This window comes from Nyctereutes procyonoides, unplaced genomic scaffold, assembly GCF_905146905.1.
Source record: "Nyctereutes procyonoides isolate TBG_1078 unplaced genomic scaffold, NYPRO_anot_genome, whole genome shotgun sequence".
NCBI classification, from domain to species: Eukaryota; Metazoa; Chordata; class Mammalia; order Carnivora; family Canidae; genus Nyctereutes; species Nyctereutes procyonoides.
Genome location: NW_026575126.1, coordinates 62786892 through 62809186, shown reverse-complemented (window position 1 = coordinate 62809186; position 22295 = coordinate 62786892). Strand labels below are relative to the sequence as shown.

At 56.0% G+C, this 22295-nt stretch overlaps 1 protein-coding gene across 3 annotated transcripts in view; it reads right to left on the bottom strand.

Annotated features, from left to right (window-relative positions):
• Nucleotides 1–22295, bottom strand: part of ELFN1 (extracellular leucine rich repeat and fibronectin type III domain containing 1) — a 67253-nt gene that overhangs the window by 21588 nt on the left and 23370 nt on the right. For all 3 annotated transcript variants that reach the window (XM_055340543.1, XM_055340545.1, XM_055340544.1), the window contains exon 2: nt 8394–8555. The gene's annotated coding sequence lies outside the window, so the exon portion shown is untranslated. The remainder of the gene's footprint in view (nt 1–8393; nt 8556–22295) is intronic.

Below are 22295 nucleotides of genomic sequence, written 5' to 3'. Positions count from 1 at the left end.
GGGGCAGCCTTCCTCCTGCTGATGAGAGCAGGTGTGGCGCGGGGTTGAAAAGGAGAGGTGTCCACCCCGGACGGGGTGACAGGGGAAAGCGCGCTGGGCAGGGAAGGAGGTGCCCAGGGCATGCAGGGAGGGGCCAGGGCAGGGGTGAGGGTGCCCTGGGCCTACGGGGCCAGGCTGCAGGAGCCACACCGACCACAGTGCCTGTTGCTGCGCATCTGAGCCGCATCCTCTGGGCCCTGCTGTGTCCTTGGTTCTCTAGACAACTCTGCAGATGTGCCAACTGCTCTGGGAAGAGCCAAGTCCTCACGGGCTCCGTGTCAGTGGCCCCTTGTTCTGCTGACCCACTGGGCGACTCTGAGCGTGCCCCTCGAGCTCCTGATCACACACCTACACTAGGGGGACTGCAGCTTTGTCCTGCCTAGCCACACACGGTGAGCAGGTCCCTGCCCCATGCCAGATGCAAGGCTGGCGGGCTGCGAGGGGAAGCCCCGTCTGGAGGGGAAGACTGAATTTCAACCTATAAGAGTGTGATGTGGCCGTGGGTCAGTCGGGGACTCAGCCTGGTCTAGTGGGTCCAGGAGAACTGCCCCAGGGAGGTAATGTTTCTGCAGAGGCTTGAACGAAGAGAGACCAACCATACAAAAGCACCTGATGAATAGCAGAGGAGACAGGGCATGTGAGGGACCAGAGAGACCGGGAGAGCTGGGACCTGGAGGGGTTGGTGAGAAGACCCACAGGGCTGCTGGGAGCCTTGATCCCACTGCAGAGTCCCTGCTGAAGACAGGATCTCATCTCAAGGGCAATGGGGAGCCACTGAAGGTTTAGTACAGAGGAGGTATGATCACTCTGGCTGTTGATGGAGAAGGGACTATTGCAGTCATATGGGGAATTGGGAGGAAGCCTCCACAGCCTGCGGAAGGGGTGGCAGTGGTCTGTACCCCACAGTGAGGGGAAAAGGAGGAACGTGGTGGAGCCAGAGACACAGAGGAACCTGATGAAGCACATGTGAACGTGCATGGGAAATCTAGTGTTCACAGCAGCACCTGAGATAGCCTCACTGGACGTCATCCACATGCCCATCAACAATCAACACGTAACAGCCAGCGGTGCAACCACAATGGAAAACCATCACACAGCAGGAAAGACGCACAAACTCTACTGACGCAGCAACGTGGATGGACACCGCCAACATGCACAGACCGTTCACTCCATGTTCCAAAATGGGCAACACCATGTGGTCATTGGTTGTCCCTGGGGGCCACAACTGGGAAGGGGGTACAAAGGGGCCTCCAGGGAGGCTGGTGATGCCCCGATGGCCAGTTTGGGTGCTGGGGACATGGGGGTGTCCAGGTCACAAGAACTTCACTGAGATACAGGCACTTCTGACGTCTGTGCATCTGTCCCCAGTGAGAGTGAGAGACAGAGAGAGAGGCACACAGGAGGCCAGACCAGCGGAGCTGATGCATTCCTGCACAGCGGTGACAGGAAGGCCACATACATCAGTGGGGCAGCAGTCAGGCTGGCTCTGCCCTCAATGGGAGTCAGGAGCAGTGGAGAGGCAGTTTGGCAAAAGCAAGGGTGGGGGCACGATGGGCCAGTGTGGTCAGAGCCATGCCAGGTTTGGAGGTCTGTGTCCCCAAGGCCTGCCTGCATGGGGATGTAGCTAACCCTAGCGCAGGGGAATGGATGCAGAGTGAGAAGGGGGTGGGAATGTTGGGGGCACCTAAGAGAAGGAGTGTCCAGAGGAGGAGTGCGGATGCCAGGGGCAGAGAAGGGGCTGTTTCAAGAAAGGTGTGGTCTGTGACCCTGACCCTTGCGTCTGTGGGTACCCTCTGAAATAACTGGGAGCTATCAGGGCTGTGGCCCTCGTCTTAGACACGGGCTAGGATCACGATGCTTTTTCATGTGTAACAGGTGGGTGTCCGTGGTGCTGGTGCCAACCACACACAGAGCCCATCTGCGAAGGGCTCCAAAAGTGCTAACACAGCCTGGGGGCAGGGGGCTAGGTGCCACATGCCGAGGACGGACAGCGGACAGAGCGAGGGCTGGCAGGGCTTGCGAAGGGAGCCATCGCTGCACGATGGGCATCTTCCCACATGTATTTGTCCGAACTGTACCCTGGGTATGAAAGGAGGCACTTGAGGGGGTCAGGGCTGCCAGACCTAGAGCCGGCTCTGCTGGTGGGGAGCACAGCCCCTGCAGTGTGGGGAGGAGGGATGGGCAGCATTCAGCACACTGATGCTGTGCAGGTGCTCAGGACCCCGGATGGCTCTGGGGCAGCCCTGGATGCTCCTGGAGGTGAAAATGGGGGAGGCCAACCCCTGCCGGCCTCTGGGGCACCCCACTATCAGAAGCGCTCACACCCAGGCTCAGAAAGGCTGAAATGCTCAGGAGGAGGAATGAAAACATGGACAGGGCCCTGCTGTCAAGAGTGTGGCCATGTCCCCAACCAAGGACCAGGGGATGGTCCTCTCTGCGCCTGCAGGAAGCCTGTTGGCTCCTCCTTTGAGGTCTGCATGCCCTCGTGGTCCCGTCTAGGATGGTCAGCACCTACACAAGCCATGTCCCCAGCCAGGCCTTGTGGGGGGCACCCCAGCTCCCCGGACACCCCCTCTGTGAGGAGCGCACAGTAGGACTGCAGCACAGGCTCCGCCTCACCTGCCCTCCCCAAGAGTCTCAGGGCATCAGTTGGCAAGCCTGCAAGAGCCACCTGCCGATGTGCACAAGGCATTTCAGGGCCAAGTGGTCGGGCTGGGGACGTCCATGAGTCCAGGGAGAGAGCAAGCCTGGAGCAGCTTGGGTCGAGCCAGACTGAGTCCCTGCAGGCGGCTCCACATACCACCCCCCCCCATCAGAGAGCAGGGACACTTCTGCAAGATGGGCATGGGTTACCCGGACCCCCTTGGGCAAGACTTGTGACCTCTCTCCACCTGCAGACCCTGGGGTGGTCACTCAGGGTCCCTGTACCAGGAGGTCCAGTACTAGAAGTACTATAGGTCCCTGTGGACCAGGGCAGGCCTCCTGTGCAGAGTAGGTTCCCAGGAAATGAGTCCTCCCCCCACCCCACTGCACCCTCCTCCCGCCTGTCCTGGCAGAGACGCCTCTCCAGGGCTCTGGGCCACGTCCCTCTGCATCACATCATTACCATGAAAAACAGCCCTGTCTGCTCCGTTCCTCCCAGCCTGCTCCAAGCCACTCCCCCGCTCCCATTGCTTCAACAGCGGTCACCCGGCCTCCTTGCCCACCCTTCCCCTCCCCACATGCACCCTGACCCACTTCCACTGCTGGATTCAGGGTTCTCAGGGTGGGGCTGGGGAGCCAGGCAGTGAGTCACTGGGGTTGAGCGTGTGGAGGGCAGTTGGCCCCCAGGTCATGGGGACACACGTGCAGGGATGAAGCCAGAGGGAGGAGAGGAGAGGATGGAGAGCTCCAGGTGGGGTGCCTCTTATTCAATGACCAGAGATACCCCCCGAGTAGCTGCTGTTGTCTCCATTGCACAAACACAGAGAGGTGAAGTGCCATGCCCCAGACTGCACAGCTGCTTAGCAATGGAACCCAGATTCAAACCCGGCGTCCGCGGTGGCCAGCAGAGGGATCAGGGGTCAGAGGCAGGAGTAAGGTCCATGACAAGAGGAGGTCAGAAGCAGTGAAGGCCGGAAGGCGAAGCCAGTGGCCAGGAGGGACGGAGTGGGGCAGGAGGCCCCCTCCTCCTGCTAATTAGGGCCAGGAGCCCTGGGATATGCAGTCCATGGGGAAACGAGAAGACAAATTAAGGGCAGTAGAAATGCAGGCCTACAGCCTGCTTGCCCACGGGAGAGACAAAAATGCCAAGGAGGGGCTTCAGGGACACAGGATGGGGAGGGAGGGGTTACCCCCATTCCAGGGCAGCCCAGAGGTAGGCAGCTTGACCCTGGCTCCCTCCCGCCTCTCCCCTACATACACAGGTGGTGAGGGCAGCCTCGGTCTTCAGAGAGGGGAAGTGGAGCCAAGGCAGGGTCCACCCTGAGCTGGACCCACTGTGAGCAGCAGGAGCCAGGTGTGGGGGGCGGGAAGGAGGCCCAGGAGGGTGTCCTGGGATGGGTGGTGACTCTTCCCACAGATGCCAGCCTGTGACCTCACGGCCAGGCTCTATGGCCTGGAAAACGGTAGACGCCAAGTAAACATGCAGCAAACAGGTGAACCATCCTGTTAATGAGAACCATCCATGAGGCAGCAGTGGACCATAGCGGGCGAGAACACAGGCTCAAGTGCCCACTGTGATCTTCCTGATAACAAGGAGCTGACTTAGCCAGCATATTCCTTTCTCTTCGTCACCACCACTTTTCCTGACCGGGATGCAGATACAACGGCTGGAGGTGCCGCCGCCATCTCGAGACCATGAGGACAGATGCTAAGCATGTCAGAGACGCAGTCTACGTGGAGTTCAGATGGTTGACAACTTCCTTGGGCTGTGCACCACTGCCACCCTATTTACATGAAAGAAATGAACCCCCTAGTGGGGCCCAATCACAGGACACTCCGTCTCTGTCTCATGTAGCCAAACTGAATCCCTAGCTGATGCAGCATAAAATAATGCTGAAGACTCCTATTAGAAAGTTACCTTCACTTTAATTCTTTTCAGTGCTTCTGACTACATCAAAAAGAAAGTCTCAGATTGGGGCTGCTAAGTGTTGAACACCTCTGCACACTCGCTGTTCTCTCTTTTTAATAAAGCAACAGCAGGCCTTGGGCTCCGAGCCTCCCCTGGGCTACGGCATCCAACCAGAATTTAATAACGTTGTTTTGTTTCCACTGAATTTATTTTTATGATTATGAATTCTATTTATGGCAAAGGAGGCTTGTTTTCCATTTGTAGTAGTGCTATAAAACTTCCCTTTTAAATAAATGTATTTATTTAAGTTTTTTAAAAGTGAATTTACTTAAAGAAAAACGGCAAGAACAGTCAGAGGGAACATGGGGGCACGTGGGTGGCTCCTGCCCAGCCCCATACTTCTGCTGTTGTATGGGGGACAGCCTGCCCCCCAGGGAACCATGGGGGAGGCTGGCAAGGTTAAGGCTGGGGGCTGAGTGTCTCCAGTCATCCGTCCGGCCTGGGGCTGGGGCCGGATGGCTGGATCCCGGGCGCCAGGAGTCTCTAGGCAAAGCCTTGGACGCGTGGGTTGGGCAGTCAGGCAATGAGCTGTGGGCAGGGGTTTGAAGCTGTCCTGGTAACCACGCCACTAACTCAAAGTCCCGGGTTCCTTCCAGCCCACCTCGTGAGGCCTGACTTCAAAAGCGGGGGGCTCCAGCAGCTGGAGTGACCTTTTGCTAATTAGCTCGAGCTGTTTGCTCTGCAGCCGCCAGCTGATCTCTGGACAGCAGCTCTAACTCCAGCCACTGCCGCCTGTCACCATCCAGCAGATAAATAACTGCTCTTGGAGAGGTGGGGGAGGGGTGGGGGTGTCTGCTGGAAGGCTGGGGGAGGGGCGGGACGTGCAGGAGGGGAAGGTGGGTGGCCTTGGGCCAGTGCCCCGTAAGCCATGTCAGCCCTGCTGGGGAAGCATCACCCCCCACTTCCCAGAGAAGAAAACAGACCTGAGTGGGGGTGGGAGTCTTACAGAGGAGGCTGGATTCCAGCTCTGCCCAGACCCCCAGACCCCCGTCTCTCCAGCAGGCCTCCCTCTGCACCCACGGCCCAGGAAGGGCCAGGCTGTGGCTCTGGCCCTGGTGCTGAACACGGGGCTGGCCAAGGGCTGGGCCAGGGCCAGCAGGTCACCTGGGGTCATCAGAACACACAGAGGTTCCTTCTGGCCTCTTAGTCACTGCTTCAGCAAAAGCAACTTCCAGGGATGAGGCCTCAGGACCAGGAAACAGAGGAGGAGGCAGGCAGGAATAGAACCGAGAAAGTTCAAGTCACCGCATGACAAAACATTCTGTCTGCAGGGGATCTCGGAAACACTGTGCCCAGCACCCACGTTCCTGGAGAGCTGCGGTAGTGTCCACACTCCTCTGCCAGACCCTGCAGGAGCCTCGGGCCATCTGCTCTGCCACCTGCCACCTAGGTGGGCCAGGCCGGGAAACATCCATCCATCCATTCAGCAAACACTCATTCAGTGTCTGCCACCTGCCAGGCTCCGCAGGCTGATGGGTGGAACACGCAGCCCCAAGGGAGGGAAGGAGGGAGGGCGGGGATGGAGACGTTTGGGTCTGGGGTGACAGGGTGACGGTAAGCCTGAGCCTGGGCTGCGGAGGACGGGTGCCTCCAGGAGGGAAAGAACTAGTGCTTCTCTGAGATGACAGACCAGAGACTGCCGTCTCCTGCTCAGAGGGGGGAAACACCCACCACCATTCCTTGGGTGCCTACTGTACGACGAGCAACGTGCACGTCCCACTGACTGCCTGCCTTCTGGGAGAGATTACTACCTCCACTCTACAGATAAGAAACAGATCAGAGGTGCTATGTGACCTGCAGCACTACACCAAAAATCAGCAGAATGGGGTCCGCCTGACACCAACATCACCCCAAGGACAGGTGGACCTGTCCCCTCCGAGACAGTGTCCTAGGCAAACACACAGAGGGGCTGTTGCCAGGAGTCTCAGCCAAAGCCCTGTTCTGGCTGGCCGGTGCCATCCTGCACCCTCACTCCCGAGCCCATGACCCGGGGTCAGCACCGCCAAGTCCGCCCAGCCCAGCCCTGGCCACCCGTGCTCTGCTGCAGCCCTGGGCCTCTGAGGGGTCCTGTCGGCCGGTGGTGGCCCACCACACTGCTGTGTGGGTCTCTGGGTACCGCCACAGTCAGAGCCAGTCCTGACCCCAGACCATCCACCCTGCCCTCTCAGTGACTCTTAGCCTCAGGGGACATTCTTCAGGACTGTCCTTGGGGACACCCTCACTCATGTTTCAGACAGGGAAACTGAGACCTACAGAGGGGCAGGTGCTGTTCACTGTCCCATGGTATGACTGGTAGTGATGGGTCAGAACTAGCGCCTCACCCCAGACTTTCTTGATGTCAGCTGAAGGGACAGGGCCATCGTACAGAATGAGCCAGGCATCCTCACACTCTCTCCTTCTAGACTTGGTGCTCCTAGAGAGATGAGAGTCTCTAGCACCACACTGTCCAGGGTCTGGCAAATGGCAGGCACCCCATGGACACCTGGAGGAACAGCAACAGTAACTGGCCCTGTGACCTGGTGGCACTCAGCCCTCCAATCCCGCCTGCCCCACCCCTCCACGCCCACAAGTTCCAGCCACATGGGTGTCCCTCTGAACCTCACACGCACAGAGCTTGTCCCATCTCAGATCTCCTTCCCCGGCTGGATCTCTGCCTGGAACACCCTGCCCATCTTGTGGTGGGCTCTCCTCCATCCTCAGGACAGCCCTTCATGGTCTCCTCCTGGACGCCTCCCGCTAAAGCCACGGAGAAGCCTGGGGAGCCATCTGGCCACCAGCAGGATGCCTTTGGAAGTTCTAGAAGTAGTCTCCGCTCCTCCATGTAATGAAGGACAGCCCCGTGATTCCCAGATGCATCCTCCTCTCACGGTCAGAATTGGAAGAGCCTCGGCATCACAGTCATGATGCCTGAACGCAGCAGGCAACCAATGTATTGCAAAAATGCCAAACCTAACCCCCCTGCCCCCACCCCCACCCCCATTTCAAAGCGCTGCGTCATTGACAGCACCTCCTGCTGGTCGCGCGCCATAGGACAACCGAGCTTCACCACACAAGCCACCTCCACAGTTATGCACCTGTACTGGAGACAGGTTTGCAAACTGAAAGTCAGTCCCAGACCTGCGTGAAGGACCTATGGCCTGGCGGATTCCAAGGCATGGGGGGAGGAGAGGATGTCTGGGACTCCCAACTGTACTGCGGAAAATACCACGCCAGCAGGCACAGCACGGCTGGACCACGAGGACATCCGTGTGCCACTGGGACTGCTGCCTCGAGACCCTTTCCCCACCAACGTACTCTATTCAGTATTCTGGATCATTCTTTTTCATATTAGACCCTGTTTTTCAAACATACAGCGTAAGTCCATTTAACATAACTTACGTGGTACACATGGTATACAACACGCAGTGCAAGCACGCAGCACGCACCTACCTCTGTAAGGTGGTAGAAGATGAAACCCACTCAGAACCCCTACTCATCAGGGGAGGATGGCGGATTGGCCCTGAGCCCCAATCCCGACCCCTCTGGTTACACGCCGCAGCAACCCATTCCTCAGCCCACATACCCCATCAGACGGGCAGTCCCTCCCCACAGGGACATGTGGGGGATTAGGGGATGGGGAGCCCTTCCGCAGCACCCCTCTCCTTCCAGGCCTGTGAGGTGACCCCAGCACACCTGTGTCACGGTTGTCAGGACTGGCTCTCCCCCCATGCTGACAGCATCCGATGGCCAGAGCACCCCTTACCTTTGGGTCAGGGCCTGCCAGTGAGCTGATACGTCAGAGAAGCACGGTCTGCTGGATTCCTGCCTGCAGGGGTCATGCACATCTTCTCCACATTCCAGGGCCCAGAGGAACAATACAGGTCCAGACGGAATGGAGGACACACGGTCACCCAGGCAGCTGCCACTGCATCGGGACAGAAGGAGAAGCTGGTAAGAAGGGAATGGGCCTGCAGCCGTCATGGCTTTGGGGAGATCCCGTGTGCCAGAGCCAGGGGGACATCCATCCTGCGTGCACCGCTGCTCAAGAGCTAACCTCCACAAGCACAGTGGGGAGGCTGCGCTCCCTGACACACAAGGACGCACATGCCAGTGATTTCAGCAGGACAGACCGTTCCAGCTCACCTCCCGCCCCTGCTGTGACCCAGGTGTTGCGGGGGGGGGGGGGATTGGCTCTGCTTCCCTTGACCCCCCCCCCATGGAGGTGGGCTAAGCAAAGGCAAGGTCTCTCCCTGCAGGCCGCCACCTCCACCCCAAGAGCATCTTTGCTGGGGAGCAGAGGGTGAGGATTCCAGACCAGACCACCGAAGCCAGAGGGCATCAGCCAGGAAGCCCACTCTGCAGCCTGCACGCCAGCCCACAACTGGGTCCCCCACCTGCCCATAGGTTGGATCACTCACTCCTCCCTTCCATCCCTGGAGCCACCCCAGCAGCCGCGAGCAGGGTGCCTGCCGAGGACCTGGATGCACCACCTTACTCTCCCTCACTCCCACCCACTGGTCCCCATTTCACAGACAGGGAAGTGGAGGCAGAGAAGGGTATCTACTTCCCAGGCCACACAGCAAAGACACAATGTTCAGACGCCTGGTGCCATGATGCCACCACTGGGAGGAGGGAGGAGAGCTGCCCAGAGGAGGTGGCATCTTCAGGACAAGGGGGCTCTGGTGGCCCTGCAGGCCAAGCGGTACCCTTGGGAGGACCTGGGCAGGAGCCAGCGGGGTCCCCTTGCTCCAGCTGCACACACGCTCCCCCAGAACCCCCCAGGCTCCTGAGTGGGGAGAGGGAATTGAAAGGTGAGAATGAACCCGCCAAGTGAGGGAGAGTGTGTGTGTGTGTGTGCGCACACACGCTAATGGCTGTGTGAGTGGCACGTAATTACCTGAAATTGTGGCTTAGAGGCGGATGTAAATAACCAAAAAATATGTGGGGAGGTGGGGGGAATGCTCATCAATTAGAGCTAATTACCTAACAGCTAATTGAAATAATAATGGGCTGTATTTGAATATGCTAATAAGGCCAAACCTGCCTTAGAAAAGGTAATTGGAAAAAAAAGAGAGCGCTCAGAATCTCCGCACCCGCCACCAACCCTGGAGGAGGCTTCCAGGCTGAGACCGCAGCCCAGGCATCAGGACGCCTCTTCCCTCCCGCCCCTGGGCCTTTGCCCACACTGCTCACCTGCCTGGAGTGCCCTCTCCCAGCTGCCCACCCGGCCAGTGCCTCCTCTCCTCGCCGGGGTCCTGGGAGCCCTGAAAACTGCCTCCCCAGCTGCTACAAGGATCCAAGCCTCACCTAGCGAAGCCCCAGAGGAACAGGAATATGCAGCTTTGCAAAGAATCCCAAATCATACACGAGGAAACCACCCCAGAACTACAGGGTGTGGCTGCAGTCTCAGCTGGCCACAGGCAGGGCCAGGACTGGACTCCGGTTTCCAGCCACTCTCAGACTTCACAGCAAAGCTGTCCAAAGGTGGGACGTGAGCCCAGGCCACCGTGTGTGTGAGCAGAAACCAGGGGAGCACTGAGATCCCTCTGGGCCTGCTGGTGGGCTGTGTTCTAGGAACTGAGGGCTCGGTGTCCGGCCTGGTGCTTCCACTGTCCGTGAGCACCATCCGCAGACCCACTGACCACACGTGCATGCTCACACATGTGTACACGTGCACGCACACATATGCATGCATACACACTCTCCACTCTCCTCACACGCCTGCTCTGGTCGGACCTGAGCTTGAATCCAGCACTCTGCGTGCTGCCCTGCAGCTGCCAGCACACGGCCCGGAGGGGCTGACCCCAGAGGGGACTGCCAGGCTGGCATGTAGCCCGTGGGCCGCTCCAACTCACCTGCCTCTGGATCACACCTCTCTTGCCCTTATCGGCCCAACCCAGAGCAGCTCTCTGGTGCCATCCCCCACACAAGCCCCCAGCTCCTGTTGACCTGCAGGGCCTGGCAGGAAGCCTCCCCTCTCTGGGGCTGAGCTCTTACTGGAACCGAGTTGGTTTGAGAGCTTTGAGACGACACTTGCAATGCTGGAAATGCATGGGTTCAAGCTCCTCATCCACAGTGCAGGCTCTGTGGCAGGCGGGGTTCGGGTGAAGCTGGTGATCTGACACACAAGGCCTCTCTGCCCTGGGGAGCTGTGAGGTGCCAGAGGATCAGGAGAAGTTCCAGGGGAACAGCTTGCACAAGGCCAGAAAGGAGGAGCTGGCCTGCTCTGGTCTCGTAGCGCAGGGAGCAGCCAGGAAGGAACCAGGCAGCAGACAGAGCTGGCCTCTGAGCAACATGCTCATGGGTGAGACTTCGACAAGCCCCAGCAGGCCGTGCCTCAGTTTCCCTTCTGTAGAATGGGGATGATGGTGAGCATTCCCCTGGGTCACAGCCCAGGCTTGTCTGAACCCACAGGCCAGGGAGACCCAAAACCTCAGAGACCACCTATGCTGGAAGGGTCGAAGGTGAAGACTCACCCTGGAAAATGCAGACACACCTCTTGTCTATGACATCTGGGCGTGCACTAGGACCCCAAAAACCATCCAGGAACCCTAAGTCCCCGTGTGATGGATGGGAGTACACCCACGCAGGATTTTTACAGATAGGAAACTGAGGCCCAAACTCATCGATAGAATTGCCTCTGGGATCAGACATGCCACAGCCTGAGGCTGGTAAATCCCATTACACAGACAGGTAAACTGAGGTTCCCAGAGGCCAAGTATACCTGGCCCCAGATCACACAGCGAGGAGGGGAGGAGGATGTGAGGTCTCCCTTGTCAGGTGTCCCCATGCATGGCTGGGGAGGGGGCCCGGCCCCCACACCATTCCGGGTGCCCCTCAGGCTGCAGAGGCAGCAGCTGTGGGGAAGCAGTGGCCCTAGAGGAGGAGATGGGAGGGGTGCCCCAAATCCTCCTCCTCCTTCCAGGGCTCAACGTAGACTTGCAAACGTCAGGGTGAGGGTGGGGAAAGTGAATGCGCCCAAACTTGACATTTGCATTTCAAACACTTATATCAGCAAAACAAATAACAGTAATTATACCATTTGCATATTTTGTGCAATGATTGTTTAGCGAGGTAAGGAGGAGGGGCTCCTGCTGATGCCAGCAGCTCGGCCTCCCCACAGCTGTGCCTGCCCCACCCGCGGGGTCCCCTGAGTCTCCATCCATCCGTCACCCACTACCCACCAAGCCTGGGTAGGGGAGACCCCAGGGAGCAGGAAGATTCCTGACCTCAGGGTGACTTTCTTGACTACCTGGCCTGGCCTCCTGACTAAGGAGCCAGGACCCCACCTGGGAAATGGGAGTGCTGCTGGGTGCTCTGGGGCTCTTCTGGGGGCCCCCACACCACCTGCCAACCTCAGGCTGTACCATTCACTCCTCCAGGCTCTGTCCTTTGATCACTCCTCTGCCTTTCCATTCTCCAACACATCCCTCCTCCTCCCCCATCGTATGGCCAACTCAGGACCTTTGCACAGGTATCCTCTTGCTTAGGCTTCCTCCCAGATCTACCCACGGCTGGATTCTTACCACTGGTGATTCAAATCCAATGCTACCTCCCAAACAACCTGATGAGCTAGGCAGGGCTGCTCCTACTCGGACCAGGAACTCCAGCAGGTCTCAGTGGACCCATGGAGGTAGAATAGGGGCAGGGGGCGGGGAGGGGGGAGAGTCCCCCAACTCAGGGGAGAACCATGGAGCAAACGGCGAAGGCTAGGCAGGCAGACCAAAGGGTGCCCCCAGGTCTACCAGGATCTTGCTCAGAATCCCAAGCAGACCCCTTCCCAGCTGCCTTCCCAGGACAGTCGGGGGACATGGGTGCCCCACATCAGGTCCCAGTGACGTTGCTCCACTCCTCCCAATCTCTGCCTCCCCCCTCTTCCCACTGAGGGTGGGGGTTGCGGGGGTGGTCAGGGTTAGCTATGTGCCAAGGGTCTTGATGGAAGCTAATGGACCCCTCCTCTGCCTGCTCTTGCAAGGCTCTGGGTGGTGGGTCAGGCACATGGAGTAGGTCCCATGTGGGTCCCAGGCCTGGGTGACACCACTGAGCATGTGCTGACCCACTTGGAGGGAGCTAGATAGGCTCTCACTACCCTCGGGGTGCATAAGGCTCACAGGCCTCTCCCTACAGGCTCTGTGTCCTTGCTCTGCCCCAGGTTCCCACCCCTGTCAAAGTGACTGCCCAGAGGGGAGGAGGGGCCAGGGGGGTGGGGGCCAGCAGGAGCACCTCAAACACTGATGCTCCAGAGACTAGGAGCCCGGCCATGACCGTGCAGCGCAGCAGGTGAGGGCTGACAGGTGTGGGAGCAACTCAGACAGGCTGGGGGTACTGCCTGGGGAGGGGCCCTGGTCTGCAGAGACGAGGCTCAGGCATGGTGGGGGCAGGTGGGAGAGCTGAAAACCATGTGGCCTGGCACGCAGCTCTGCCAGTCAGATGAGTGTGTGTGTGCACGCATATGTGTACATGCATGTGCACATGTGCACACGTGTGTGTGTGCTTACATGTGCTGGGCCTAGTGTCTTTGCTCCTCGGTGCTGTATATTAGTGTGTGTGTGCACATGTGCACATGTGTGTGTGCACATGCATGTGTGTATGTGCATGTGCCCGTGTGTGCAGTCTCTGCTCCTCGGTGCTGACTGTGCATGAGAGTGTATGTGTTCCTGATCCTTGAGTCTATACGTGACTGTGGTGGTGCGTCTAGTTGTGTGTTTCTGTGTAGGCGTTTGTATATCTGAGTGTGTCTGTGATACGTGCGTGTGGCTATGTGTATGCGTGACACAGTGTGTATGGCAGGCACGGTGTGTGAGTGTGACTGAGGTCTGCAGGCCAATGCCAGTCCTTCTGTCTTGGTCAGGAAGCGAGGGCCTGGGCTCCATGTGCCCATCCCCCCACAGCTGCATGCCCCCCACGCCCTCAGAGCTGGGAGAAGAGGTGGCCCTACATGCCATCACAGCCAGGCCAGGGTCCTAGCCAGAGACCACACGGGAAACCTCCTCGCCACCTTCTCCTGAATAATGATCACACCAGCAAAGACAATAACCATGCAGGGCCTGGCTGCTGGAGGACTAAGGACCATGCACACGTTCCCAAAGCCCCACCAGGGAGGAACTACAGTGTTATCATTCTTGGTTTCCAGGTGGAGAAACTGAGACTCAGAGTTAGAAGTGACGTCACTTGCCCAAGGTCACACAGATGAGCCAGGATCCGTGCAGGGTCTGCCCGAACTCTTGCTTTGTGCAGGATGCACCCTGACACATATACTCCCAGTCTGACTCCTACTTTGCAGATGAGGAAACTGAGTCCCAATTACATTAAGAGATTTGCCCTCGGATATTCCTCAGCTGGGCTAACAGCTCTCTGCGTTGGACTTAAAGTCAGGCAGAGGCAGCTAACAGGACCGTCCGATGGTAATTACAGCTCCACAGTCCCAGTGCTGGCTGCACACAATGCTACTTCCCTCCTCCCTTTAATCTCTTCCCACTCAGCCTAGATGTGGGGAAGCGGAGCCGGAGCCCTGAGACTTGGAAGTGCAAATGAGGCCCCTTCCCCTGGTAAGCTGTGAGGAGCAATTAACTCCTAGCTTCACACCCCACAGCCTCACAAATTCCAGATGGAGTAAACAGTTAAATATGAAATATTAAGCCATAAAAAAAGCTAGATGAAAACAGAATTCAATACTTATCAGTCCTCAGGAGGGAGACAAGCTTTCCAAGCTCGGGAGGAATAGAATAAATTGTAAAAGAAAAGAGGCCGATTTGACCATATAAAAATAAGGAAGAGGAACATTAAAAAATAACAAAAATTAAAAGATATATAACATACAGGGGAACTTACTTGTAGCAAATGTGACACGGAAATGACACCTATCTTCATTATGTAAAGGACTCATTCAAATTCATTAGGGAAACACCAACAATGTATCAACAAATGGAGAGAGGAACAGACACATAGGACAAAACACAGGTGGTTGATGAGTATGTGGGACAATGTTCTACCTCTTGCATAATCAGGAAAATCCACATTTAAAAGATACAGTGAGATACCATTTAGGCTCATCAAAGAAATAATGATCTAAAAACGAACGCAACATCCACCCCCTCCCAATAAAAAAAAATCTCTAAAGATAATACCCAGTGCTGGTAAGGTTATGGTGAAACAAATCTTTTGGAGTCACCTGGCAAAACAGATCGGAAGCTTTTAAAATGAGCACAGCTTGCAGCAGACAACTTGCCAAATGGAAAACTAGAACTTTTCCTTCGGAATCAAGACCAACACAAGGATGCCTGCGACCAACACTGCTACCAACACTTCAAAAGGCTACTAGTGGTCTTGTCCATTATAGTAAGACAGGAAAAAGAAATTAAAATGATACACTTTAGAAACAAAACAAAGAAACAACACTGTAGCTATTCACAGGTGCTATAATTGTGTACATAAAAAAAAATCCCAAAGAATGTATAAATACAGTAATGGATAAGAGAGCTTGCTTAGAGCGCTGGAGATAAAATCCGTACACAAACATGGACTGGATTTGTATACATATGCAGTAAGTAGAAAATAAACATTTATTAAAAAGTCAACACTGCAAATTGATCTATAGATTCACTGCAATTGCAATCAAAATCCCAGAAGATTTTTTTCTTTGCATGGAACTTCACAAGCTGATTCTTGGAGTTATAGCCGTAAATAACTCTGTTGAGTCGGGGTTTCACTCTATCAGATAATTATAATTTATTATGCAGCTGCAGTGATTGAGATAGTGTGATCTTGGTATAAGATTGGACAAATGAACCCAAGGATCAAAGCAGAAAACTCAGAAAATGACCTAGGAATTAGCCCTTGATATGACAAAGGAGGCAGAGTATGGAAAGGAGGAGATGCCAATAAATTAAATTGTGTGTGGGAGAAAAGTGAACTTGAACCCCAACCTCACACCACACACAAACTCAATCCCAGGTTGATCACAGACCTAAATGGAAAATAAGAACTATATATTTCAGAAGACACAGAAACATTTATTGATGACCTGGAGGCAGGCAAGGACTTCTTCCTATTCACCCACACAAGAATGTACTGATAAATACTACAACATACAAATGAAGAGTTTCTGCTTTTAAAAATATACTCTACAAAGAATAAAACCACAAGCCACAAATGTTACAAGGTGGATATCTTCCTTCTACTTGGAGAGAATGCTATCTCACTCGGAATCTATGAATGCCTACAAATTAATGAAGAAAATACAGACACCCCAAAAACAAAATGGGGGGAGGTCTTAAAATGGCATTTTCACAAATGAGGACATCCACACAGCCAAAAAAAACCAAACCACATTCAGGAAGGTGGAGAAGCTTCGAAAGCCTGGCGACACCTTGTGTTAGCCAAGGTGTGACTCTCTTCCTCTGCACTGGGGCACAATGTTTCACCGCCGCACTGGGTGGTAGGAAGCCGCACACCCCGACAGTGGTGATCCCTTCCCCGGGTGTAAACCTTCCACGCTGGCACACGCGCAGCAGAAGAGACCCGGAGAGGTTCATCACAGCCCCAACCAGGGAACAGCCCCGATCCAGGTGTGGAGCAGAACACTCTACGGCAACGAAGATGAAGGAGCCCCATCTCCTGATGCTGGATAAATCTTCCCCAAATAATGTCGACTATCGTCATAGAAAATACGATGTTTGCAATGGTTCTATGTATATAAATGTCAAAAACATGCCGACCCAGCATAAATCGCCTGGGGATGCTGGCTGCCTTGCTCGGGAATAAACAGGGCTGTGATCATGGAGGAGCTCTGGGGGCGGGGGCTCCCGGGGGCTGACCGTGGCCACACGGCATCCACTCAATGATGATCCCGTCTATTCCTCATATACAGTGTTTCTGTATTCTCCTGTACTTACTGTGAGTTACATCTCACAATTGTAAAAACAATCACCGGGCCGTGGGAGGAAAGCCAAGCCCATGCCCTTGAGCCAATAGGCTTCCTCCTAAGAAACGATTGTAAGAAAATAACCCCAAAGAGGGAAAAAAAAATGTCTAGCCAAAGATTTCCATAGTCACTTAATGTAGAAAAGAAAAAAAAAAAGGTGGAGGGGGAAGCAGTCGACGTGCTCAACAGCAGGAGAATGACTACATCTATTGTTGCACACCCTTACCGAATACTGCACCGTCATTTTGGTAATGCTGATGAATATTTTGTGACTTGGAAGTCGCTCAGGATCAGTAAACAATTGGATCTGACAAGTGTGTTCCCAGACAGAGATCCAAACACATATCGACTCCCCTCATACGGTCAGGGAGGTTCTTGTAGCAGCACCATTCAGGGCAGCCCAAAGTCACCAGTCACCTGCTGCCCAGGTGTCCAGCAGCAGCAGCAGGAGAAAAGCTGCTTCTTCCCGGGGGGGAGGGGTCTCTGTGCCCAGGAATACTACACAGTGGTGAAGATGCAGCACGCCACATCCAACCACCGGGAGAGTGAGCCTCACCAGCAAACCGTTCAGCACGAGAAGCCAGACAGACCATGTAACACACGGCTGTGTGTACGCAGGTGTGCAGACGTGGACAGAACAATGCTGTGAAGCCCGGGAGGGCGCTGGCCCCGAGAGGCATGAGGAGGGGGCGCCAGCTGTTCCGCTCTGGACTTGGGTGCCGGTTAGACCTTGTGGGAAATGCACTCGGTGGTAACCTGCAGTTTGGCAACTTTTCTGTATGTAGCCTACGTTTCAATTTCTTACACATTTGGGGTTTTTTTGTTTTGTTTTGTTTTTTAAAGATTTTATTTATTTACTTATGAGAGACACACAGAGAGGCCTGCAGAGGGAGAAGCAGGCTCCCTGCAGGGAGCCCAATGCAGGACTCGATCCCAGGACCCCAGGATCACACCCTGAGCCAGAGGCAGACACTCAACCACTGAGCCCCCCAGGCGTCCCTGTTTTTTTTTTTAAGGGGTGATGGACACCAACTCCATAACAAACATTCGTCTCAAAAGAAAAAAAGACCAGAAGGAAATTCTCTAAAGTGGCAATGTGCTCCACACTGTGGCAGACCCACGGCTTATTTCTGCACCTTGCAGCATCTCCATACCCCCTTCGGGGAAGAAATACAGAGACGGCTTTCAAAATAAAAAAAACAATAATAGACTATTATATATATTTAAATGCTGGCCAATCAAAAGTCTGTGTTTATACTGACCAGCCACTGCAGCTCAGGATGGCCACGGGACCCTCGCCCCAGGCTCCAGCCTTCCTCCCGAGGACCGGACAACAACCAACTTGCACGCAGATCTGCGGAGCAAAGCCAGAGGGAGCCCGGGGGGCAAGCAGGGAAGAGAAATTGCAGCAAACAGAGGCAGGAATCCCCAGAAGGCATTCGCCTCACGAGGGGGATGTAAGCACCGTAAATTTGATACGTGCTTATTAGAAACAGGAAAATGAGGTTTGGAATTTGCTTGTTTGCTGAAATGAGGCTGAGGTCCCCTCGGACTCTAATTGGCTAAAACTTTGGTGAGATATTGCATTGCAGGCACAACAGAAGGAGGTACGGAGATGGATACAAAACCTCAAGGAAAGCCTGGAGCAGGTGCTTGCAGGAAGCCTAGACCCCAGCCCACGTCCACCCAGCCTGGGTGCCGGTCTCTTCCCTCCACCTCCAAGCTGACCTCCAGGCTAGCACCGAGGGTGATAACTGCTTAGGAGGCCCTGACTACCCCCCACGCCTTATTTCTCACTTACCGCCACCCTGACCTAGGAGGGGAGGCCTGTCTTTAGACTCATTCTATAGGGGGCAGAACTGAGGTGTGGGAAATAATTTGCTGCGCTCCCCACTTCTCACCCTGCTCACCAGCCCGTGTTAGGCAGGCTGCCTCCCCATGGGATGTGGTGCCTGGCAGGGGAGGCCCATGGGTTGTTGCCCCTGGCACCCCTGTTCCCAGATCCACAAGTGAGTATGCTGAAGGTGGCACATGTCTTACATATTCCCAGAAGAATGGGTATGGCTGGAGGACACCCCTGAAAAGGCCTGAAGTCACAGGGGAAATATTTCAAATTTGGCAGATACTAGGGCACCTGGCTGGCTCAGTGGTTGAGTGTCCACCTTGGGTTCAGGGCAGGATCTTGTCCTGGGATGGAGTCTCCCTTCAGGCTCCCTGCAGGGAGCCTGCTTCTCCCTCTGCTTGTGTCTCTGCCTTTCCCTCTGTGTCTCTCATGAATGAATAAATAAAATCTAAAAAAAAAAAAAAAATCAGCAGATACTGATTTTCACAAATGTGTTCCAGAGCCAACTGTCCTCACACTGTGAACCCTTCTGACAGATGAGAAAACAGCCCCGTAGACCCCAAGGCCAGGGGGAAGGCAGCCAGGACAGGCACTCAAACCCCACACACCCCACACCCCCAGGCCCATCTCCATCCTTTGTTTCAGCTTGTGGAAGGGTAGTGGAAGCTTGGAGAGGCTGGGACTGGTCTCTGTCCTGCATGTTCCCCTAACAGCCCTGACAGCCCCCAGCAGGGGAGGAGGGGGCATGAGCAGCAGCCATCCTAGGATTGTCTGCAGCCTCACCTGTGTTCCGGGGGTGGCAATGTGGGCCTCAGACCCTGCCCCCGCCCCCTCTGGAGCCTGACTCAACATCTCTCCTCTCAGCCCCAGGAAGAGGGCCACCCATCCCTTCTCCCTAGCTTAGAGCACATTCTCCCCACACTGCCAGCAAGCCCAGGTCACCGAGAGAAGTGGCTTCTCCAGGATCTCAAACTGGCAGGGTGGCTTGGCCTCAGAGACTGGTCTAGACCAGTCACCTCAATGCCACCTCCTCCAAGAAGCTTTTCCAGGCTACCTCACCTAAAGGAGGAACCTGATGGATGCCAGTAGATCTCCTGCCCAGGCCACTTTGCAGAGCCTGGTCACTCCAGCATTTCTTTGCTCGCTCATGTCACCCCCACTGGCTATCAACTCCGTAAGGGCAGGAACCACACCCCTCTCCTCTGTGACTGTGTCTGAGGGTCCACATTAGCACAGGGCTTTGCACACAGTAGGTGCTCAACAGATGTACACCTCATGAGAGCATGGATTTTGTCATGCAACCTGCAGGCCTGGCATGAAGTAGGCCACAAGTTTTGCTGAGGGAATATTTGTGGATGAATGAGTGGGGATCAGCTAAACCAACAGCAGCCAGGATTTAAAAGCAGGGGCCATGGGCAGGGGGCTGCATGTGCTCCTCTGCCCCCAGTCAGGGTCTGGCCTAGGCCCCAGTCAATGAGCTTGCTCCTGCCCCTACACCTCAGTCCATGACCCAGGGGAGAGGATGTGGGCTGGCTTTGGGAGGGGTCTGGACAGAGCCGGTGGGTCCCCCTCCCTTTGGACCAGAGCCTCCCAGGGTTCACAGGCCTGGAGGCAGCAAAGGTTTCGGGCACCGGAGTCAGCAGAAGAATCTGACTGGATCCACTGAGCAAGAGCAGACTCATCACAGGCCTGGCCTGGCTGGGCAGTGGGTTCTAAAGTCAGGGGGCCAGTCCTTCCCTGTGCAGACCAAGTGGGTGTACAGAACTCTGATGGCCTTCATGACAACGAGGATCTATAATGTGTCATGGCGCAGATTGAGAAGGAAGGGACACAGACCCACAAGGGCTTCAACAGTGCTGTACTTTCCCGTGGGGAGCAGGTGGCCGAAGCACTGCGTGGTCACACCTCGGGTAGCAGCCACACCCTGGCTTGTTGACAGCTGGGGTCAGGGAGACAAGAGTCTGGCAGAAAGGGTTTTTTTTTTTTTTTTTTCCAGGAATGATTCTTAGGCCAGGTCCAATGAACCCAAGAAACTCAAGAGCAGTTTCCAACGCCTCCAGCCCTGCAGGGTCAGCCACCAGGGTGGCATCAAGGGACCCCAGTGGGTCAGGTGTGTGGCCAGCTGCCCTCAAAGCCAGTCTAAGCTTGCCAAAGAGCAGCTGGGATGGCCAGGGGCCGTGACAAGGCATCATTCCTGCAAGAGTCCCTGCCTCCAGGCAGGCAGGTGCACCTATGCAGGAGGAAGGGGGGTGGGGGGGTCGTTTCCCACCTCCAGGCAGCAAGAGAATGCTTGGGACCCACTTCCAGAGGCAGAGCTCATGCCTATGGGTGACGGATAAGCCAGGAATCCCCTCCACGGACCTGGCCCACCCCCCTCCATCCTCCAGGCCCTTTGTGACGGCACCACTGTTGCCATGGGAACCCTGCCAGCTGAGCCGATGACTTCAGGGCAGAAGGGGAGGAGCGGAGCCCGCCGCCTGCTCCTGCAGCAAAGGTCTTGGACAATTAGCCAAATGGCAAAGGAAGCAGGGAAGCCGCTTGGCAGAGGTAGAACTCGGCCTTAAGATGAGGGAGTTCCAAGGGTGGGAGCCGGAGGTGGGTGTGGGCGATCCCGCTCCCTCCAGAGGGGAAGGGGGCGGGGCCCACGGCTGCCTGGGCCAGCCAGGTCCTCACCGCCAAAGCTGGCCTCAGTTTCCCTTTCCCCAAAGCGGGACAAAACTGCCAACAGGGCTCCTGGCTGGGAATCGGGAAGCCCCTTCACTTCTTCCTGAAGCCTCAGCCCAGGGGCCCTGATTGGCTCGGCTGCCTCTGGGGAGCCTGTCACGTGGGCCCCACCTGTCAGCACTGATTCGGGTCTCCCAGACACCTGCTCTGCGCCTGGGGTTGCCATGGGGACGGGTGGGGGGGTGCATGTGGGCACACCTATCTGCGCTCCTATGGAGCCAGGGCCACTGCTGAGATGTCCACATGGGTGCGCATGGGCTGTGCACACACACACACACACAGACAGGCTTGACCACCGTCCCCTCCAGAGCCTGGGAAGGAAGGATGCCTACTTTTACTCTCCTTCAATCCCACTACTCCAGAATAGGGATTCAAGAAGCTTCTGCCATGTCCAATTAAAGAGACAGAAGCTCAGACAAAGGAGTTAACTAGTGCAAGGTCGCTGAGCCCTCAGAAAGTTCCAGAGCTGGGGAGGGTGAGGGGTGGAGGTGGGGGAGGAGGGTCTCAAGAGTCCGGGAAACGCCTCTGCCCCGTGGAGCCCTGCCCTCCAGCTAGCTGCAGGCTGGCATGTGCTCTGCATCCAGCACACAATGAGGAGAAGCTCATGCAATGCAACCTCCCCCGTCTGGACCACGATGGCCGTGGCCACCGCTGATGGCTCCAGTGTTTCTGGGCTGCCTCCTCCTCAGCTGCACTCAGACACACCCCAACCCACAACCCTCCCCAGCGCCATCCCCTCCCCTGCCTCCATGCCACAGGGCCCTCTGGCCCACCTGAGGAGAGGGAAGCACCACCCCAGGATGAACAGTGAGTGGACATGAGGCAGAGAGAAGGACCTCAGCCCGGATCAGCACAGCAGCCACGGTGCTATCAGGGGCTTCTGAGAGCCCAGTCTTAGCTGAGTGGGCTGGACAGAGCTCTCCAGGCCCCAGTGACAGGCTCTGGGAATCAGACGACTGCAGCATGGGGGAAGGGGAGCCCCTGTGCCTCCATGAGAAAGGCTCCCACGCCTCAGGAGGCTACAGTACCTCTGCCTGCCCCTCACGGGCAGCTTCCACTTCCACCCTATCTTCCAGTGCAGGTGGGGAAACTGAGGCCTAGCATCAGCCAAGGCTTATCCAAGGTCACAGAGCCGGGAAAGGGGAGACACCAGGAGGGTCTGACCTGGGACTGGG